This window comes from Rhinatrema bivittatum, chromosome 2 (genome assembly GCF_901001135.1).
Source record: "Rhinatrema bivittatum chromosome 2, aRhiBiv1.1, whole genome shotgun sequence".
NCBI lineage: Eukaryota > Metazoa > Chordata > Amphibia > Gymnophiona > Rhinatrematidae > Rhinatrema > Rhinatrema bivittatum.
The window spans coordinates 812,647,962-812,669,922 of NC_042616.1; the positions used below are offsets into that span (position 1 = coordinate 812,647,962).

Here is a 21,961-nt window from a genome sequence, read left to right on the forward strand (position 1 = left end):
GTAGAGGCCGACGAGGAGTTCTCTCCTTGATGGCAGTGCAGACTACCTCAGAACAAGGGGCCACGCTCCAGGTCCTAACAGAATACCAAGGCCATGGATCCAGCAGAGGCCTCAGCCCGGCAGGCTATTCCCGGATTAGCCCAGAAGGTCATGGAGCAACAACGCATCTTAGAATCCATGGCAGCGTCCTTAGAAAGACTTAACGCCCGTATGGACTCTATGGCGGCAGCCCAGGCTGTTCCGCCACTTGTACCTCCGATAGTACAGAGTAATACCCGGACTGTGATTCCTCTACCTACTCCTCCACGCTACGCTGGAGACTCTCGATCATGTCAAGGATTTCTCGACCAGTGCAGTATGCACTTCCATCTGCAAGCTTCCCTATTTCCAGACGATCTCACCAAGACCACTTATATCCTGTCATTATTGGAGGGTAAGGCTCTTGCATGGGCTTCTCCGTACTGGCGACGGTCAGATCCAGTCCTACGAGATCTGTCTAAATTCTTAGAACTATTTCAAGCTGTGTTCGACGATCCAGGGAGACAAGTAGTCGCGGGCTCCAAACTTCTACAACTTCGACAAGGAGGGAGACCGTTGGCTGATTATACCATCGAATTCAGGACCCTGGCATCCGAACTCCATTGGGAGGAGAACTGTCTCTGATCCATATTTCTAGAGGGCCTGTCACCCAGAATAAAGGACGAAATGGAAGCCCGAGAGTTACCTCAATCTTTGGACTCTATCGTAGAGTTAGTGACCCGAATCGATCGTCGGCTACAGGAGAGAGAACGGGAAGGATCTAGTACAAGGAAGCACATAACAGGTGCCGCTTCTCCTCGTCCGGTCCCGGTATCCCAAACCGCCCCTAAGCCTGAAGGAGCTACTGAAGAACCCATGCAGTTGGGTCGGGGTCCACTTTCTCCAGAAGAAAGACTAAGATGCCATAAAGCAGGACTTTGCCTTTACTGCGGAGAAGCGGGTCATCTTATTGCCCGTTGTCCTACTCGTCCGGGAAACTCCAAAGCCTAGGCTCCATCGGGGGAGTAACCCTAGGCATCACCTCTCCGGCTCCCCCACTCACTCTGCATGTTTCCCTGGGGTTTGAAGAACATCGATTCTCCTAACTAGCCTTAGTAGATTCTGGAGCTGGTGGAAATTTTATTCTACAAGATGTGGTAAAGCAATTACACATTCCCACGTGCCTATGTCCGAAGCCGTTGATTATCTCTTCCATTCATGGAGATCCCCTGCCGGGGAGGATAACTCATCACACCGTTCCGATGGAATGCCACATTTCTCCGGACCACTCCGAAAGCATCTCTTTCTATGTCATTCAGAGAGCTATTCACCCCGTAGTCCTGGGCATTCCATGGTTACAGCAGCACAACCCACAGTTCGACTGGACATCTTTAAAACTGATCAGCTGGGGATCAAATTGTCAGGGGACTTGTACCTCCGGATCCAATCCATCTCGTAGCTTCATCTGCACTTCACGGCTGGAGGGTCTGCCTTCACAGTATCAGCAATTTTCAGACGTCTTCTCCAAAAAGGCTGCGGACATTTTGCCTCCACATCGTGAGTATGATTGCAGCATCAATCTGATTCCTGGCACCACCCCGCCTCAGGGAAGGGTTTATCCATTGTCTGCCCTGGAGACCCGAGCCATGTCGGAATATATTCGGGACAACCTACAGAAAGGTTTCATCAGACGCTCCAAATCTCCAGCTGGGGCTGGTTTCTTTTTTGTTGGGAAAAAAGATGAGACTCTGCGTCCATGCATAGACTTCCATGGGCTTAACGCCATTACTATCAAGGACCGGTATCCGTTACCGCTCATAGCGGAACTCTTTGACCGTTTACAAGGAGCCCAGATTTTCTCGAAATTAGACCTTCGAGGAGCGTATAATCTCGTCAGGATTCGAGAGGGGGATGAGTGGAAGACGGCATTCAACACCAGGGATGGACATTATGAATATTTAGTCATGCCCTTCGGGTTAACCAACGCTCCAGCGGTATTCCAACATTTCATTAATGAGATATTCAGGGATCTGCTATATGTATGTATTGTCGTTTATTTAGATGACATTTTGATTTTCTCTCAGAATTTACAGGTGCATAGACAACATGTTATCCTAGTATTACAACGTTTAAGAGAAAATCAAGTCTATGCCAAGCTCGAAAACTGCATTTTCGAACAAGAATCCTTACCATTCTTGGGGTATATAATTTCGAAACAAGGAACATAAGAACATAAGAAAATGTCATACTGGGTCAGACCAAGGGTCTATCAAGCCCAGCATCCTGTTTCCAACAGTGGCCAATCCAGACCATAAGAACCTGGCAAGTACCCAAAAACTAAGTCTATTCCATGTATGCTAATGGCAGTGGCTATTCTCTAAGGGGCGGATTTTCACAGCCCTGCTCTCCTAAATCCGCTCAAATCCAGGCGGATTTAGGCGAGCAGGGCCCTGCGCGCCGGTGAGCCTATTTTACATAGGCCTACCGGCGCGCGCAGAGCCCCGGGACTCGCGTAAGTCCCGGGGTTCTCCGAGGGGGGGCATGTCGGGGGCGTGTCGGGGGCGGGCCCGGTCATCGCGGCGTTTAGGGGGCGTGTCGGCAGCATTTTGGGGGCGGGTACGGGGGCATGGCTACGGCCCGAAGTGGTTCGGGGGCGTGGCCGCGCCCTCCGTACCCGCCCCCAGGTCGCATCCCAGCGCGCAAGAGGCCCGCTGGCGCGCGGGGATTTACGCCTCCCTCCGGGAGGCGTAAATCCCCTGACAAAGGTAAGGGGGGGGCTTAGACAGGGCCGGGTGGGTGGGTTAGGTAGGGGAAGGGAGGGGAAGGTGAGGGGAGGGAACTGGGGTAGGCTGCGCGGCTCGGCGCGCGCCGGCTATACAAAATCAATAGCCTTGCGCGCGCCGATCCAGGTTTTTAGCAGATACGCGCGGCTCCGCACGTATCTACTAAAATCCAGCTTACTTTTGCTTGCGCCTGATGCGCCAGCAAAAGTAGGCCAATTCGCGCTATTTGAAAATCTACCCCTAAGTGAACTTAATAGCAGGTAATGGGCTTCTCCTCCAAGAACTTATCCAATCCTTTTTTAAACACAGCTATACTAACTGCACTAACCACATCCTCTGGCAACAAATTCCAGAGTTTAATTGTGTGTTGAATAAAAAAGAACTTTCTCCGATTAGTTTTAAATGTGCCCCATGCTAACTTCATGGAGTGCCCCCTAGTCTTTCTACTATCTGAAAGAGTAAATAACCGATTCACATCTACCCGTTCTAGACCTCTCATGATTTTAAACACCTTTATCATATCCCCCCTCAGTCGTCTCTTCTCCAAGCTGAAAAGTCCTAACCTCTTTAGTCTTTCCTCATAGGGGAGTTGTTCCATTCCCCTTATCATTTTGGTAACCCTTCTCTGTACCTTCTCCATCGCAATTATATCTTTTTGGAGATGCGGCTACCAGAATTGTACACAATATTCAAGGTGCGGTCTCACCATGGAGCGATACAGAGGCATTATGACATTTTCCGTTTTATTCACCATTCCCTTTCTAATAATTCCCAACATTCTGTTTGCTTTTTTGACTGCCGCAGCACACTGTACCGACGATTTCAATGTGTTATCCACTATGACACCTAGATCTCTTTCTTGGGTTGTAGCACCTAATATGGAACCCAACATTGTGTAATTATAGCATGGGTTATTTTTCCCTATATGCATCACCTTGCACTTATCCACATTAAATGTCATCTGCCATTTGGATGCCCAATTTTCCAGTCTCACAAGGTCTTCCTGCAATTTATCACAATCTGCTTGTGATTTAACTACTCTGAACAATTTTGTGTCATCTGCAAATTTGATTATCTCACTCGTCGTATTTCTTTCCAGATCATTTATAAATATATTGAAAAGTAAGGGTCCCAATACAGATTCCTGAGGCACTCCACTGTCCACTCCCTTCCACTGAGAAAATTGCCCATTTAATCCTACTCTCTGTTTCCTGTCTTTTAGCCAGTTTGCAATCCACGAAAGGACATCGCCACCTATCCCATGACTTTTTACTTTTCCTAGAAGGAAGGCTTTCCTAGAAGGCTTTTTACTTTTCCTAGAAGGAAGGCTTTCCTAGAAGGCTTTCAGATGGACGCGTCCAAATTAAGATGTATACAAGAATGGCCTCAACCCAACAGACTACGGGCGCTGCAACGCTTCCTTGCTTTTGCTAACTACTACCACAGTTTTATTCTAAATTTCTCCAAATTAGCAGCACCTCTCACGGCTCTTACACGCAAAGGCGCTAATATTAAAGCTTGGCCTCCAGAGGCAGAGGAGGCATTTCGGGCGCTCAAGAACTCGTTCCTCAAGAAACCATGCTTGCAGCACCCGGATCCTAGACGACCGTTTGTAGTTGAAGTGGATGCTTCCGCAGAAGGAGTAGGGGCCGTCTTAAGCCAGAACGACACTACGGGAACATGTCTTCCCTGCTCTTATTACTCCAGGAAATTCTCGTCGGCCGAACGGAATTACTCCATCGGAGATAAAGAACTTCTTGCTATCAAACTTGCCTTTGAAGAATGGCGACAGTGGCTGGAGGGAGCTCAGCACCGTATCACAGTTTACACGGACCATAAAAATCTGGTATACCTTCAACAGGCCCAACGTCTGAACCCTCGTCAGGCTCGATGGGCATTGTTCTTTACACGTTTTAATTTCGAACTCCGGTACCATCCTGCTAACAAGAATATTAAGGCAAATGCCTTGTCTCGATCCTTCTCGGCAGAAGATATGGAGGAACCCATCCAACATATTATTGACCCGGCCTGCATCAGCTTGGCCGCAACTTTCACAGTACCACCTGGAAAAACAGTGGTTCCCAAGAGACTACGAAACAAAGTGTTGGCCTGGGGACATGACTCTCTGCTGGCAGGACACCCTGGACGAGCTCCGACTCAGGCACTGCTACAGCAGCACTATTAGTGGCCGGGTATGTGCAAGGACATACAAGCTTATGTGGCCTCCTGTCCAACTTGTGCACAACATAAGATTCCTACAGGGAAAACACAAGGACTGTTGCAACCATTACCAGCCCCTTCGAAACCTTGGACACACATCTCCACAGATTTCATTGTAGATTTGCCACCCTCGGAGGGCAACACCATTATATGGGTAGTAGTGGATTGGTTTTCAAAAATGGCTCAATTTATCCCACTTCCCTCCCTCCCGTCTGCTCCTTGTTTGGCCCAGCTGTTTATGCGCCATATCTTCAGATTTCACTGTCTTCCGCTACACATTGTTTCTGATCAGGGCCCTCAGTTTACAGCTCATTACTGGTGTAATCTCTGTAAAAAATTTCACATTGCTCTGGACTTTACCACCGCCTTTCACCCGCAAGCCAATGGACAGGCTGAACGCACAAACCGTGGATTGAAACAGTTTTTACGATTATACGTCAATTCTTGTCAAGATGATTGGGCGACTCTTCTGTCTTGGGCTGAATTTTCCCACAATTCTCACGCCTGTGTTTCCACGGGGGCTTCTCCTTTTCAGATCGTCTTTGGCAGACAACCCAGACCCCCATTACCATTGCCGTTAATGGTCCCATCTCCGGCAGCTCAGCTCACGGCAGCTCAATTAAAACAGCTATGGGTCTGTACCTAACGAATGCTTCGTAAAGCGGCCCTCTCCGCAAAGACATTTGCTGATAAGCGGCGTCAGCCTGGACCCCAATTCCATCCGGGTGAGAAAGTGTTGTTAAGCACCCAGCATATCCGCCTGCGAGTCCCCTCCATGCGATTGGCTCCTCGTTACATTGGGCCCTTTCCGGTGCTTCGACAACTGGGGCCGGTGACCTATCAGCTTCAACTACCAGCGACATTGCGAATACATAATTCCTTCCATGTGTCCCTCTTGAAGCCCGTAGTCCTCACTTGGCCTTCTCGGAAACTTCCTGATGTATGGGCTGAGGATGAAACCATTTACAGGGTACACGAAGTGTTGGACGTTCGGAAAAAAGGCAAAACATGGGAGTATCTTCTATCATGGGAAGGATTTGGACCACAGGAGAATTCTTGGGAGCCTGCTAAGAATATACTGGATAAATCGTTGCTCACAGACTTTCATTCAAAACACCCTGGTAAACCCAAACCTTCTGGGGGAGGCCTAAAAGAGGGAGTACTGTTAGCGGCGTCGGCCGCGACAGGCCGCGACCGGGACCAGATGTCATGGCTGCCAGCCGCGGTCGGCCGCAATTGAAGCAAGGCCGACGGCCGCAGTAGCTACTCACCCGGATCGCCGGCATGTTGAGGCTGCCTGCAGACGCAGGCAGCCCTCTTCTTCTTCTTCTTCTCTCCCTCTGACTGCTGTTATGGCTGTCGGCAGCATGGCTCCGCGGCAATCTGGCTCCTCCTCCTCTGCCCCGTAGGGCCGCGCGCACAGCTGAAGAGAATTCTTAAAGGAGCCATGACAGGAAGTGTCATGGCTCCCCCTGAAGCTCCTCCCCCAGTTTCCTGTACTTAAGGCAAGGGCTGAGCATTCAGTCCTTGCCTTGGTATTGAGGTCTTGCTTGATTCCTGTGTTCCTGGTATCCTGGTTCTTCGTCCCACTTCTGCTCTGCCCTCCTTGCTGGATTGATTCTTCTGGACTCCGACCTCCGGACTGGCTTTGGACTGCGCTTTGGACTCCAACCTCGGGACTGGCTTTGGACCACGCTCTGGACCCCGACCCCTGGACTGGCTGCGGACCGCTCTTTGGACTCTGACTCCTGGACCGGCTTTTGGATTTTCTTCAACTTCTCTACGGAGACTACTTACGACCTGCTGGAGGCGCCAGCCGTCTGGAACTCACGACCTGCAGGAGGTGCCTGCATCCAGACCATCTTCTATCTTCAGGGAGTCGCCTAAGTCCCAGCGGCCGTGTCCCAACAGGCTCCTCCTGGGGGGATCACATGCTTCCAGGGTGAAGTCCGATCTACATCTGCAACAGGCCTCGCCATCTGACGGTAGAGGCCGACGAGTTCTCTCCTTGACGGCAGTGCAGACTCTACCTCAGAACAAGGGTCCACGCTCCAGGTCCTAACATTTAGTTCCTACCCTCTTTTATATTTCCACTTTTATGAACAGGAATGAAATCTACCCCACTATGGTCCTCTTGTAGATGAATTGACAAAACTGTCAGCAGATCTATCACAACCTCCCCAGTTTTCCTCAATTTCCTGAGATGTATCTCATCTGGCCCCACTGTCTTGTCTACTTTCAGATTTGCTAGTTTCATGCAAACCCTCTTTTCTGTAAATTAAGTGATATCTACCTCTCTACCATAGGTACCTCAGTGACAACTGGTGGTCCTTCTCCAATCCCTTCCACTATGAACACTGAACAAAAGTATTTGCTCCTTGTTGGTGCTTTTTCCTTGTCACCCTCTACACGATCTTCTTTTACACCTCTCAGTCTTGCAAGCCCATCTCTCTACTTCCTCCTTTCAATGACATTCCTGAAAGTCTTATCATTCGCTTTACTGCCTAAGCTGTTTCTCTCTGCTCGCTCATGCCTTTGCTGTTCTGACTACCTACCCTGCTTCTCTCAGCTTTACTAAATATGCTTCCTTGTCTTCCTTATTCCCAGATTCCTAGTACCTTTTGAATGTCAGTATTATTGGTCCTTACCTTTTCAGCCACCTCTTTTGAAAGTTATACTGTCCTTTTTTGTATTTATTTTCCTAACAAAGATTTGTTGCCCTTATAAAAGTACATTTTCAATAGAGTGCCTAACAGCAAAATCATGCGGGTACTTTCCAGTTCTCTCAAAATAAATTAATTTTCAAACAAAACTTACCCAGGGACTTTATGTTTGAATATCAAGTTGTTAATTAGTGAAGAGTTGGCACAGAACCTTACATATTGGAAAACAATGATGTAAAGCTCGCATGCTAGTGGCGTGCCTATGAGTACTCTTTTGAAAATTAAATGTACACTGCGTTTTCAAACATGCCTTTTTCTTCCTGTTTGGTCAAAAGTACATGTGTACTATTTTATGGCTAAAACTCCACTTACCCGAATGTGGCTGACTGGAGGTTTAATATTATTTTTATTCGCATAAAAAGCACCCAAGTCGAGGAAGGAAATGACATCATCATCCATGAGGCCATCTGAGTCCGGGGCTCCCGACCCAACTTTAACTAATCTCTCCCCATGTGAGCCTTTTGGCCTGGACCCGAACCTTCCGACGCTGCGGCAGACTGCCTGAGGTGCTGCTATGGCTGCACAGCACAAAAAAACAGACCTAAATAAATTTTCCTTTGCCGCTGCTGCAGCACAGATGGAAGCAGGCAAGGACGGCGAGACACAGTCTGCCCACACGGCCGCAGAGGTGAGCGGCAGCAACAATTTCGGGGCTGGAGACACAACGCCAAGCCATGCCGATTTTATAAGCTAGTTCGTGGGAGCTCCGTGGCGATATGGAGAAAATGAAAAGGGAGATTCAAGGCATCATGGCCAAGATTAGAAAGAACGTGGCAACACTAGGAACCAGAGTGGAGGATGTAGAAAATAGATTAGAGGATCAGTCCTCTGAAATACTGGCAGCAAACTAGCCTAAAATAAACTCCTCCAGGCTAATAAAGATCTAATGAATAGAATTGAGGACCTGGAAAACAGGTCCAGAAGAGCCAATCTCAGATTCCAGGGGAGTTCGCCAACTGCAAGCACGTGGTAGCCAACATCCATGCCCAGATTCTGAGCTCAGAATCCACTCCAATGGATGCATCAGCTATCAAACTAGAAAGGGCACATCATGCTTTGGGAGCAGTCCACAACAATCAGCCCAGAGTCATAAAGCTTGCTTTCACAGCTGTATAGTCCCACACGTCTGGTCCAATATAGTGGGAGAACCATAAAGTTGAGATATACCAGGACTTAGCTCCAACTACTATTCATAGAAGAAGAGATTTCTGGGATGTTACCACCACACTACGCAACAATATAAAGTATCAATGGCTGTTTCCTTTTGGATTAACTTTCACCATTATCGCAGTAACTTCGCGAGTATCTTCCACAGAGGAAGCGGCTGACATCTTGCGTGCTGCCGGTATACCACTAGTAACAACAGAAGATCCATCTGGGCCTGACACAAGCAGCAGATCCTGCAGTGATACTTCCAGATGGAAATGCGTGGAGAAAGGAGGCAGGCGTCTACAGAAGCACTAAAGCGGTTCCTTCCAGTTTAGCGACCACCCTGAGTGACTAACCATGACTCTTTTTTCTTTTTCTTATTCTCATTAGTAGTTTCCATAATAGTGGGGGCTTTTAGCTTAACAGAGATATATACTTGGATGCTCCCTATCTCTAGTTTTTTGGATTGGGGAGAGTTATTACCATATTTTTCTGCTGTTTCTTTTATCACACAGATCTTAGGTTGGGCTGAGAGATAATGGAGATGGTTGCCAGAAATGGTGATGATTTCCATCCTCCAGGAGGAGAAGGTCCATGTGGGAGAAATTTGGACCGCTCGAGTGGGAATTATGAAAGGGCTGGCCTGGGAAGAACCAGGGTGAGGTTCAGTTATCACATATGCTTTTAGGTGTAGTTCTGATGGGGCAGCTCTATATTTAAGAATAATGCTTTACAATTTACTTTTGTATGCTCTCACTTTTCTTCTTGATTCTCAGATGGGTGAGCTACGAATAATGTCAATTAATGCAAAAGGACTTAATTCCCCAACTAAGAGAAAACTTCTTTTTCAGGAGGCAAAAAAGGGGCGAGCAAATGTAATTTTTTGCCAGTAGACACACCTGTTAAAACGGGCGGAACGCTTACTTTGTGATAGAGCGTTTCTGCAACAATTTTTACCCTCCGCCTCTGTCCGCCAAAAGTATTGTGGGGTGGGAATTCTATTTGCCAGTTCCCTAGTGCTAGATGTTAAAGACATTCAGCGCGATAGTGAGGGTAGGTACATTGCTCTAAAAGTTTCAATCAATAATACTTTATTTACACTTCTCACATTATATGATCTTAATGACGGCCAGAAACACTTTTTTCACAATATCTCTTCTATATTGGATACCTGGGCAGAAGGTAACGTGATTGTTGGGGGCGATTTTAATATTACTACGTATCCCTACCTAGATAACACTGGCCCATTAGGGGGTGGGGGTCAGACTCACAGGCAGGCTAATCAACAACCTTGGACAACTCCATAATGTTATTTCTCTTTTTCTAATTTGGCAGGTTTTATTACCTTGGTTATTTCTTTCTTTTTTAGCTCATTGTTAATTTCTCTTTCGCCTTCTCTACAATCCAAGTTGCATTATGTCCCTGTTTTATTGTAACTGCTATTTTCCTATTCTATCACATGTTAATGTTTTAAGTGTTTTTAAGTATTTATCCTTTTGTCACACCCTGTTTATTGTAAACCGGCATGATGCGACTCCCATCACGAGTATATAAGAAATTCAAATAAATAAATAAATAAATAAATAAAAACCTTAATTGCTGAGAGGGGGTTCGTTGATATTTGGAGATTGCAAAACCCTACTCAACATAACTACATAAGAACATAAGAAAATGCCATACTGGGTCAGACCAAGGGTCCATCAAGCCCAGCATCCTGTTTCCAACAGTGGCCAATCCAGGCCATAAGAACCTGGCAAGTACCCAAAAACTAAGTCTATTCCATGTAACCATTGCTAATGGCAGTGGCTATTCTCTAAGTGAACTTAATAGCAGGTAATGGGCTTCTCCTCCAAGAACTTATCCAATCATTTTTTAAACACAGCTATACTAACTGCACTAACCACATCCTCTGGCAACATATTCCAGAGTTTAATTGTGCGTTGAGTAAAAAAGAACTTTCTCCGATTAGTTTTAAATGTGCCCCCTGCTAACTTCATGGAGTGCCCCCTAGTCTTTCTACTATCCGAAAGACAGCTCGATACAGTAAAGTTCAGTTGAAGATTTCTCGTCTGTAACGAGCTCGCTGCGCACAATTCGGACGCGTAAGGCAAACCAGCGATACAGTCTCCAGTTTTGCACGTCCGTAGCGCTTCTTAAAACAGACGCGTAACCCTTCCCGCACCCGGCATGTAAATGAACGAATTAGCTGTATAATGAAGGAATTAGCTATTCCCCTCCGATACCGTAACGGGCACTCAGGTTCTCTCATTAGTAACGCACTGTTTTGCCGCGGCCATAACGTGTTAGTTTACCGCCTCCCCCTAGTAGGAGTTAGGACTGTGAGTCTAGTAACAAATCCATCGACACCGCTTAAGATACTCAAAAACAATAAAACACAATTTTAAAAAAAAGCGATACAGAGATGATCGAGAAAATGTAATGATGTGGGACACATAAAACCTGTCAGGAGAAAAAATAAAAATTTTTAAATACCTGTCGGAGGGCCGCGTGGGTCCAGGCGGCCGGCGGCGGCGGGAGCCGGGTGGTCGCGTGTTAAATCTAGGCCGCGGGCGGGTGGGTGCCTGTTCCAGGCGGCAGCGGCGGCGGGGGGACACGCGTTAGTTCGAGACGGCCGGCGGGCGGCGGGTGGTCGCGTGTTAAATCTAGGCCGGGTCCGCACAGGCGCGCATTCATTCACTGCCGGTGGGGGCTGCCGGAGAGGCAGCCCCCACCGGCAGTGAATGAATTCATTCATCCAGGCGGAGGAGCCGGCTGCTTTCGCCACCGGCTCCTCCGCCTGGATGAATGAATGCGCGCCTGTGCGACCCCTGCGATTCGGCGCTCAAGGCAGTCACATGCCGTGACGTCACGCCTTGAGCGCCGAATCGCAGGGGTCGCACAGGCGCGCATTCATTCATCCAGGCGGAGGAGCCGGTGGCGAAAGCAGCCGGCTCCTCCGCCTGGATGAATGAATGTGCGCCTGTGCGGACCCGGCCTAGATTTAACACGCGACCACCCGCCGGCCGTCTCGAACTAACGCGTGTCCCCCCGCCGCCGCTGCCTGGAACAGGCGCCCACCCGCCCGCGGCCTAGATTTAACACGCGACCACCCGGCTCCCGCCGCCGCCGGCCTCCTGGACCCACGCGGCCGTCTGAAACTAACGCGCGTCCACCCGCCGCCCGGAACAGGGGCCCACCCGCCCGCGGCCTAGATTTAACACGCGACCACCGGCCTCCCGGATCCCGCCGGCCGCCTGGACCCACGCGGCCCTCCGACAGGTATTTAAAAATTTTGATTTTTACACTTCCTGGTGCCTGTCATTTCAAATGTCATTTGAAATGACAGGTACCAGCGCACCCAGGTTACTGTATAGGCGCTGTATTAAGCGCCTTTACAGTAAAATGGGTTACGCGGGCATAACCCTTCCCTACCGCTTTAAAGCCGCGGCATGCATTTGCATGCGATTAGAGGAGAGTATCGGGGAGTTAGTGAAGAGAACTGTGCGTGCGGGGAGGAAGGGTGCGCCTGACACTACCTCACTGTTTCTACCTCGACCTTACTGTATCGACCTGAGAGTAAATAACCGATTCACATCTACCCGTTCTAGACCTCTCATGATTTTAAACACCTCTATCATATCCCCCCTCAGTCGTCTCTTCTCCAAGCTGAAAAGTCCTAACCTCTTTAGTCTTTCCTCATAGGGGAGTTGTTCCATTCCCCTTATCATTTTGGTAGCCCTTCTCTGTACCTTCTCCATCGCAATTATATCTTTTTTGAGATGTGGCGACCAGAATTGTACACAGTATTCAAGGTGCGGTCTCACCATGGAGCGATACAGAGGCATTATGACATTTTCCGTTTTATTCACCATTCCTTTTCTAATAATTCCCAACATTCTGTTTGCTTTTTTGACTGCCGCAGCACACTGTACCGACGATTTCAGTGTGTTATCCACTATGACACCTAGATCTCTTTCTTGGGTTGTAGTACCTAATATGGAACCCAACATTGTGTAATTATAGCATGGGTTATTTTTCCCTATATGCATCACCTTGCACTTATCCACATTAAATTTCATCTGCCATTTGGATGCCCAATTTTCCAGTCTCACAAGGTCTTCCTGCAATTTATCACAATCTGCTTGTGATTTAACTACTCTGAACAATTTTGTGTCATCTGCAAATTTGATTATCTCACTCTTCGTATTTCTTTCCAGATCATTTTTAAATATATTGAAAAGTAAGGGTCCCAATACAGATTCCTGAGGCACTCCACTGTCCACTCCCTTCCACTGAGAAAATTGCCCATTTAATCCTACTCTCTGTTTCCTGTCTTTTAGCCAGTTTGCAATCCACGAAAGGACATCGCCACCTATCCCATGACTTTTTACTTTTCCTAGAAGCCTCTCATGAGGAACTTTGTCAAACGCCTTCTGAAAATCCAAGTATACTATATCTCAGTGGAAAAGGGTAAACAGTGGAGTGCCTCAGGGATCTGTACTTGGACCGGTGCTTTTCAATATATATATCAATGATCTGGAAAGGAATACGATGAGTGACGTTATCAAATTTGCAGATGATACAAAATTATTCAGAGTAGTTAAATCACAAGCAGACTGTGATACATTACAGGAGGACCTTGCAAGACTGGAAGATTGGGCATCCAAATGGCAGATGAAATTTAATGTGGACAAGTGCAAGGTGTTGCATATAGGGAAAAATAACCCTAGCTGTAGTTACACGATGTTAGGTTCCATATTAGGAGCTACCACCCAAGAAAGAGATCTAGGTGTCATAGTAGATAATACATTGAAATCGTCAGCTCAGTGTGCTGCAGCAGTCAAAAAAGCAAATAAAATGTTAGGAATTATTAGGAAGGGAATGGTTAATAAAACGGAAAATGTCATAATGCCTCTATATCGCTCCATGGTGAGACCACACCTTGAATACTGTGTACAATTCTGGTCGCCGTATCTCAAAAAAGATATAGTTGCAATGGAGAAGGTACAGAGAAGGGCAACCAAAATGATAAAGGGGATGGAACAGCTCCCCTATGAGGAAAGGCTGAAGAGGTTAGGGCTGTTCAGCTTGGAGAAGAGACGGCTGAGGGGGGATATCATAGAGGTCTTTAAGATCATGAGAGGTCTTGAACGAGTAGATGTGACTCGGTTATTTACACTTTCGAATAATAGAAGGACTAGGGGGCATTCCATGAAGTTAGCAAGTAGCACATTTAAGACTAATCGGAGAAAATTCTTTTTCACTCAACGCACAATAAATCTCTGGAATTTTTTGCCAGAGGATGTGGTTAGTGCAGTTAGTGTAACTGGGTTCAAAAAAGGTTTGGATAAGTTCTTGGAAGAGAAGTCCATTAACTGCTATTAATCAAGTTTACTTAGGGAATAGTCACTGCTATTAATTGCATCAGTAGCATGGGATCTTCTAGGTGTTTGGGTAATTGCCAGGTTCTTGTGGCCTGGTTTGGCCTCTGTTGGAAACAGGATGCTGGGCTTGATGGACCCTTGGTCTGACCCAGCATGGCAATTTCTTATGTTCTTATGTTCTTACCGGTTCACCTTTATCCACATGTTTATTAACTCCTTCAAAAAAGTGAAGCAGATTTGTGAGGCAAGACTTGCCCTGGGTAAAGCCATGCTGACTTTGTTCCATTAAACCATGTCTTTCTATATGTTCTGTGATTTTGATGTTTAGAACACTTTCCACTATTTTTCCTGGCACTGAAGTCAGGCTAACCGGTCTGTAGTTTCCCGGATCGCCCCTGGAGTCCTTTTTAAATATTGGGGTTACATTTGCTATCCTCCAGTCTTCAGGTACAATGGATGATTTTAATGATAAGTTACAAATTTTTACTAATAGGTCTGAAATTTCATTTTTTAGTTCCTTCAGAACTCTGGGGTGTATACCATCCGGTCCAGGTGATTTACTACTCTTCAGTTTGTCAATCAGGCCTACCACATCTTCTAGGTTCACCGTGATTTGATTCAGTCCATCTGAATCATTACCCATGAAAACCTTCTCCATTACGGGTACCTCCCCAACATCCTCTTCAGTAAACATTGAAGCAAAGAAATCATTTAATCTTTCCGCGATGGCCTTATCTTCTCTAAGTGCCCCTTTAACCCCTCGATCATCTAACGGTCCAACTGACTCCCTCACAGGCTTTCTGCTTCGGATATATTTTAAAAAGTTTTTACTGTGAGTTTTTGCCTCTACAGCCAACTTCTTTTCAAATTCTCTCTTAGCCTGTCTTATCAATGTCTTACATTTAACTTGCCAATGTTTATGCTTTATCCTATTTTCTTCTGTTGGATCCTTCTTCCAACTTTTGAATGAAGATCTTTTGGCTAAAATAGCTTCTTTCACCTCCCCTTTTAACCATGCCGGTAATCGTTTTGCCTTCTTTCCACCTTTCTTAATGTGTGGAATACATCTGGACTATGCTTCTAGAATGGTATTTTTTAACAATGACCACGCCTCTTGGACATTTTTTACTTTTGTAGCTGCTCCTTTCAGTTTTTTTCTAACAATTTTTCTCATTTTATCAAAGTTTCCCTTTTGAAAGTTTAGCACGAGAGCCTTGGATTTGCACACTGTTCCTTTTCCAGTCATTAAATCAAATTTGATCATATTATGATCACTATTGCCAAGCGGCCCCACCACTGTTACCTCTCTCACCAAGTCCTGTGCTCCACTGAGAATTAGATCTAAAATTGCTCCCTCTCTCGTCGGTTCCTGAACCAATTGCTCCATAAAGCTATCATTTATTCCATCCAGGAACGTTATCTCTCTAGCATGACCCGATGATACATTTACCCAGTCTATATTGGGGTAATTGAAGTCTCCCATTATTACTGCACTACCAATTTGGTTAGCTTCCCTAATTTCTCTTAGCATTTCACTGTCCATCTCACCATCTTGACCAGGTGGACGGTAGTATACCCCTATCACTGTAGTCTTCCCTGACACACAAGGGATTTCTACCCATAAAGATTCAATTTTGTATTTAGTCTCATGCAGGATGTTTATCCTGTTGGATTCTATGCCATCCCGGACATAAAGCGCCACACCTCCTCCCGAGTGCTCCTCTCTGTTATTGCGATATAATTTGTACCCCGGTATAGCACTGTCCCATTGGTTATCCTCTTTCCACCATGTCTCTGAGATGCCAATTAAGTCTATGTCATCATTTACTGCTATACATTCTAATTCTCCCATCTTACTTCTTAGACTTCTGGCATTAGCATACAAACATTTCAAAGTTTGTTTTTTGTTTGTATTTTTATTCTGCTTTTTAATTGATAGGGATAAGTTAGAATTTTTTAGCTCAGGTGAGTTTTTAGTTACAGGCACTTGGACTACTTTTCTAATTAGTGGAACCTCACTGTCCGGATGCCCTAATTCTAATGCATCATTAGTATCCTTTACAGATACCTCTCTCCGAACCATGCGCTGCTGAGCGACTGTCGGCTTTCCCCTTTGTTCTAGTTTTTCTCACATCCCCACCAATCCTATTCCCGCATAGATCTGTTCTTAATCGACAAGGATGTGGTAGCGCTTGTTACTGTGTCTGAAATAGGTTCCATTACATGGTCAGATCACACTCTTCTTTGGCTAGAGGTCCGGCTACCAGCTAGGACTGCTGGTAGACAATATTGGCATCTTAATGACAGTCTATTAAATGATAAGACCTTTGTGGAATCCATGACTAGTGATATTCGGGAATATTTAGCCCTTAATTACACAGAGGAAATAGCTCCAGGAACAGTTTGGGACTGTTTAAAAGCGGTCACTAGAGGGAAATTTATTTCTTGGGCTAGTTTCCTAAAAAAAGAAAGGAGCGCTAAATGCCTATACCTTTCGCAACAGGTTGCTAAGCTTTCAATTAGTCATCAGCAGATCCTAGACCCTAAGAAGTATGATGAACTAAAGGCAGCTAGAAGAAAGCTACAAGCTCTTGATCTCGCTAAAACAGCATTTCACCTTGATCTCCTGCACCAGAATCATTTTGAATTTGGCAATAAGGCTGGCTGTATGCTGGCCAGGAAGCTCAAAGAAAGAGTGGCTCAATCCCATATCACTAGAATCAAGGACTCCACAGGGGTGATTCTATATGATGCTGGCGAGATCCGCAATCGCTTCACCTGCTTTTACAAGGAACTTTATGCACTAGATGAAACTGGAGGGTCGCAGATCATTGATGATTACTTGCAAAAGGTAGTATTGCCTTCTCTTTCAGAAGAAGCATGTAAGTTTTTTAATGCCGAAGTTACCCATTCTGAAATTTACCAGGCAATTCAGGGCTTGAAGCTCAGGAAATCACCGGGGCTAGATGGCTTTACGGCCAAATTTTACAAGGTCTTCCAGGCTGTGGTGATTCCACCATTGCTTAGAATGTTCAGTGCTTTGCAATCTGAAGGCTCAATCTCCCCTGAAGCTAACCTGGATGGTATTACTATATTGGCCGAGAGTGGAAGACCCTACACTTTGTGGGTCCTACCGCCATACATCCTTGATTAACATTGATTTAAAAAATTTGGCCAAGATACTAGCTACCAGATTAGGAAAGGTGGCTCTCCTTTTGATCCACGAGGATCAATCGGGGTTTGTCACTGGCCGTCTGGCCTCGGATAATGTGCGACAGGTCTTAGAACTAATCTGGAGGGCGAAACAAGAAGATACTCCTCTAGTCTTCTTAGCGGTTGACACCGAAAAGGCCTTTATAGGGTCCATTGGCCATATTTGTTTAAAGTCCTTGAAAAATTAAATCTGGGAACCAGCTAAATCCGTTGGGTTAAGCGCCTATACAAGAATCCTAGGGGGTGTTTAAAAATAAATGGAGCATACACCTCACCATTCCCTGTTAGAAGGGGCACATGTCAGGGCTGTCCCTTGTCACCATTACTTTTTGCGCTATCCCTGAAACCCTTTGCAGCCCTGATACATTCCAACTCCTCGATTAAGGGCCTGCAGGTGGGGCCCTCCACCTACAAACTTTCTATGTTTGCAGATGACCTCCTTTATACTGTGACAGACCCAGATTTTTCTCTTCAAACTTTGTTACAGGAAATGTGGGCTTTTGGTAAAGTATCCGGCTTCAAAGTAAATGAAGATAAGTCGAAGCTCCTTAATTTCTCAATGGTCCAGGACTGTTTTGACTCCGTAAGGGCTACCTTGCCCTTTTGTGCTGCAAAAGACTGGGTGAAATACCTTGGGGTAAATATAGGTCCAGAGGGTTCTGAATTATTTCGCTTAAACTATGGTCCTTTATTTACTAATATTAAAAAAGATCTAGAACGTTGGGATCGGGGGGGGGGGGGGGGACGACTTCTCCTGGTTTGGGAGAATAGCGATAGTTAAAATGAACATCCTGCCCTGTCTTTGATATTTCTTTCAGTCTCTACCGGTCCCAGTCCCTGATCTGTGCTAACCCTATGGCAGCGCAAGCTATTTCAGTTTATCTGGAAGCGTAGACCTTCTAAGGTAGCTCGGTCAACTTAATATTAGGATAAAACTAAGGGTGGCCTGCAGGTGCTGAATTTAGCATGGTATTTCGGAGCATCGCAACTTAGCACTCTTATTCACTGGCATGCCCGGGGAGCTCTCAAACTGTTGGTTTGCATAGCCGCCCTGGGAGGGGATAACCCACCACTATACATAAGAGCTTGGCAAAGAGGGCGGATGGAGCAAACAGGATTATCTCCCTTTTAACAACTGATTCTAAATGTTTGGGGTAAATGGAGGACCCAGTTGGCTGGTGATAAAAAAGCTCTTTATCTCACGTCCTTTCTCTTAGACAAATCCTTCCCTTCAGGTACGAATCCAGGGATGGCAAAGCGTTGGCAAGAGAAGGGTTGTTATAGGTGGGAACAATTATGGGATGGTCAAAAACTTCTCCCCTTCACTGACCTGCAACACACTTTCCACCTATCTAACAAGGACCTGTATGCTTACAACCAGATCCTCCATTTCTCTTCTACAGTTCAAATTGGGATAGCATTAAAGCAGGGCAAATCCCTCTTTGAAAATTATTGCTCTCATGCTGATAAAATATCTAAACCTATCTCCAAGATTATGTATTTATTTGTTTTTGTGTACCGACATTCGATTGAGATATCACATCGGTTCACATAATAACTGAACAACAAATAAGGCATGGGCTGCTTATTTTTACAGTATAACTTAGAACACTTAACATTTTTACAGTATAATTTAGAACAGTTAACAAGGAACTAGTTATTATACATGTGCCAAGGAAACTTGGTGGCTTGCATATCGGAAACATATCTTAGGAACAGGTTACATTCATAGCTTAGGAACAGTTGTAATAAGGGCAACTTGGAGGATTGAAGATTTAAGCATGACATGTTGCTTGCGGATAAACTAGCACCTTGAAACATAAGTTAGTCTGGGGGTAGGGTGTGGTTGGGGGGGGGAAGTGGGGGGGGGGGGAAGACAGGGGAGCCAAGAGAGACCATAGTGGGTTATATATATTGAAATCGATAAACCCTCCAATTACGTCAATGTTCATATGTTTGTTGTCATACGAGAGATAAGCATTTCAACCACCAGCTTAAGAATGAAGGAAAACAATTGTACCCTTTTTAGTATTGAGAAGCATGATGAAGTCACGGTATCAGCTGGAGGGATTTTATTCAGCGAGACCTGTATATTCCATCGGCAATGATTTAAGCATAACTGAGATTCCATTGTTTGACACAAGCCTTTACTAGTAACGCATCAGTTTCAGACCTGGGTCGCCGCATACTAAATAGTTTCACACAGGAGAATATACAGTCAGCAAAGAAGCATACTAGCAGATGTCAAAGCTAGTATCCATACGATGACCATGTTTGTACATTGAACACGTATAGAGCCCCTGAGGCAGCCAATGTGTGGCGAAACTCAGCCGGAGTTGGGCTACTTTTATCATTTTTTATCAATAAATTTGTAAACATACTTGGACATCTGGCATCTATTTTACTTTTTCCAGCCTTCTTCTTCTACATGCCTGTCTAACTCTCTTGTCTGATTGATCCCTTTCCATCTCAGCATTTAAGTAGTCTGAGAAGGATGATCTACAGATATCTGCAGTGTCTTTTCAGTCTCACAAAGTAGGCTTTCTAAAGAAAGACTAACAGGCCATATCCCCTCCAGTTGCCATGGTTTGGATCTCTCAGGAGAGAATGAAGAGGTTGGAAAGAGTCTTGTGTCTTCCTTGAACCTCCTGTTAAAACCAAGGTCTGCAGAAAGGGGAAATCCTAGTGACTTACTAAAGTGTCTGCAGAATACCCTTTCTTCCCAGCTGCTACCTAAGTGAAGTAGTCTTCTTTTTCTCTGTTGCCCTTGTGGACATATCCTTCTTTACAGAACAAACAGGAACCTGCAGTCTGGCCTCGCACTCCTTGCACCAGCAATTTCTCCTGGGTTGGATGATTTCCTTTGCTATGTTCTTATGAAAGAGATGAAGGGAGGAGGTGGCCTAGATAGTTCTTACCACAAGGTGAATGACTGGGGAGAAGCTCTATAGCTCTCAATGAGTACTCCAATGTAAGGAAGTGTAATGTCAATGATACATTTTAGCAGATATGTGCATAAAGTCCTGAATGAGAACGTATGGGTCTCAAACAAGCAGCTCAAAAAATGCATTATATTAAGGCCTAGAGTATGACACACACTCCATTGCCTTTTTATCATTCTTATAAATCTTAAATTAATGTTCAAACTCGATATTTTTAAGAAATATTTTAATGCGGGGAAAGGTAAGTTTCATATACTTGAATGCATGCCTCCACGGCCTTGCTTCTTCTTTATAATATAATCATTAACTTACCTCCCTCCCATATTGGCCCATATTGTCAGTACACAATGTATTTGAGGAGTTTCCCTTGATAGCCACCACAAGGGGTTCAAACATCAGAGACAAGGTAGTCCATGCAGATATAATTAGAGATAATGAACCCCACAGGGGACAACATAGAGCATGTCAACACTGTGACATGTGTGCTACCACAATTGAGGGCAGTGAATGGGAAGACCTGATAACAGGATATTGCATAAAAAGGAGGGACACTGATTGTACATCTAAAAATGTGGTCTATTTAATTCAATGTCCATGCCCTAAAAATTATGTTGGCAGGACATCAAGAACTATTAGGACGAGACTGATTGAGCACAGATCAAAATTGAACACCAAAACTTTGGAAGCTCCAATAGTTGATCATTGTGTCAAAAATGAACATCAGTTCCAACAATTAAGATGGACCATCATAGATACGGTAGAGAATCATTCACGAGGAGGAGATCAGAAAAGAAGTTCGAATTATAAGACGGTAGCACCACTAGGGTTGAATGAAGAGATTGAGTGGACAACTTTGCTTTGACAATTTTACAAATAAACATATTTTACTGCCGACCTAAAAAGAAAAAAGTCTTCGAGATCATATAGGTCTGTTGTAAGATTCAAAGAACACAGACACTCTGTTACAAAGTATCGGGAACAGAGACACATTTTGATTAGCTACACAAAGTGTGACGTAACACGTAAGACGTCCTCCTAACCATTGGCGGAATTACCATCTGCTGACCAATTTAAAAAGCACATCTTTCAGAGAAGGAGAAATAACGCCGTCAGTAGGAACTGCTCAGCTCGAGAGAGAGGAAGGAACAAGCACGCCACGGATCAGCATTTAACAACTTGAAATGACAGCAATACGCCATTGAGCAGAGTCTTTGGGACCTGAGAGCGCGTATAAAAAGAACGGACACATGCTCCCCTGATGAAGAAAGGACACCTTTTCGAAACACAGCTGTGTTGGGAGATAAGTCTTATATCATATTAATATCAGTTCGGCGTTTTCATGAACAGTTTTCAGCATTCTTTACCTACTAAGACATAAGGTTTAAGTGACATACTTTGAACATTTAAAAGCCTTCATAGGCAGATCTCATCAGTATGGTATTGGCGTTTTCATGAACAATTTCTAAACAGAGATACCTTTTCATTGACTAGGTTACAAGATTCAAAGTGCTTAACAATAAGAATTTATT

The 21,961-nt window shown here is 45.3% G+C and overlaps 1 protein-coding gene across 2 annotated transcripts in view; it reads left to right on the forward strand.

The window, feature by feature from the left end:
- Positions 1-21,961, forward strand: part of LOC115085804 (speriolin-like protein) — a 670,698-nt gene that overhangs the window by 544,767 nt on the left and 103,970 nt on the right. The gene's annotated exons all lie outside the window — the stretch shown is intronic.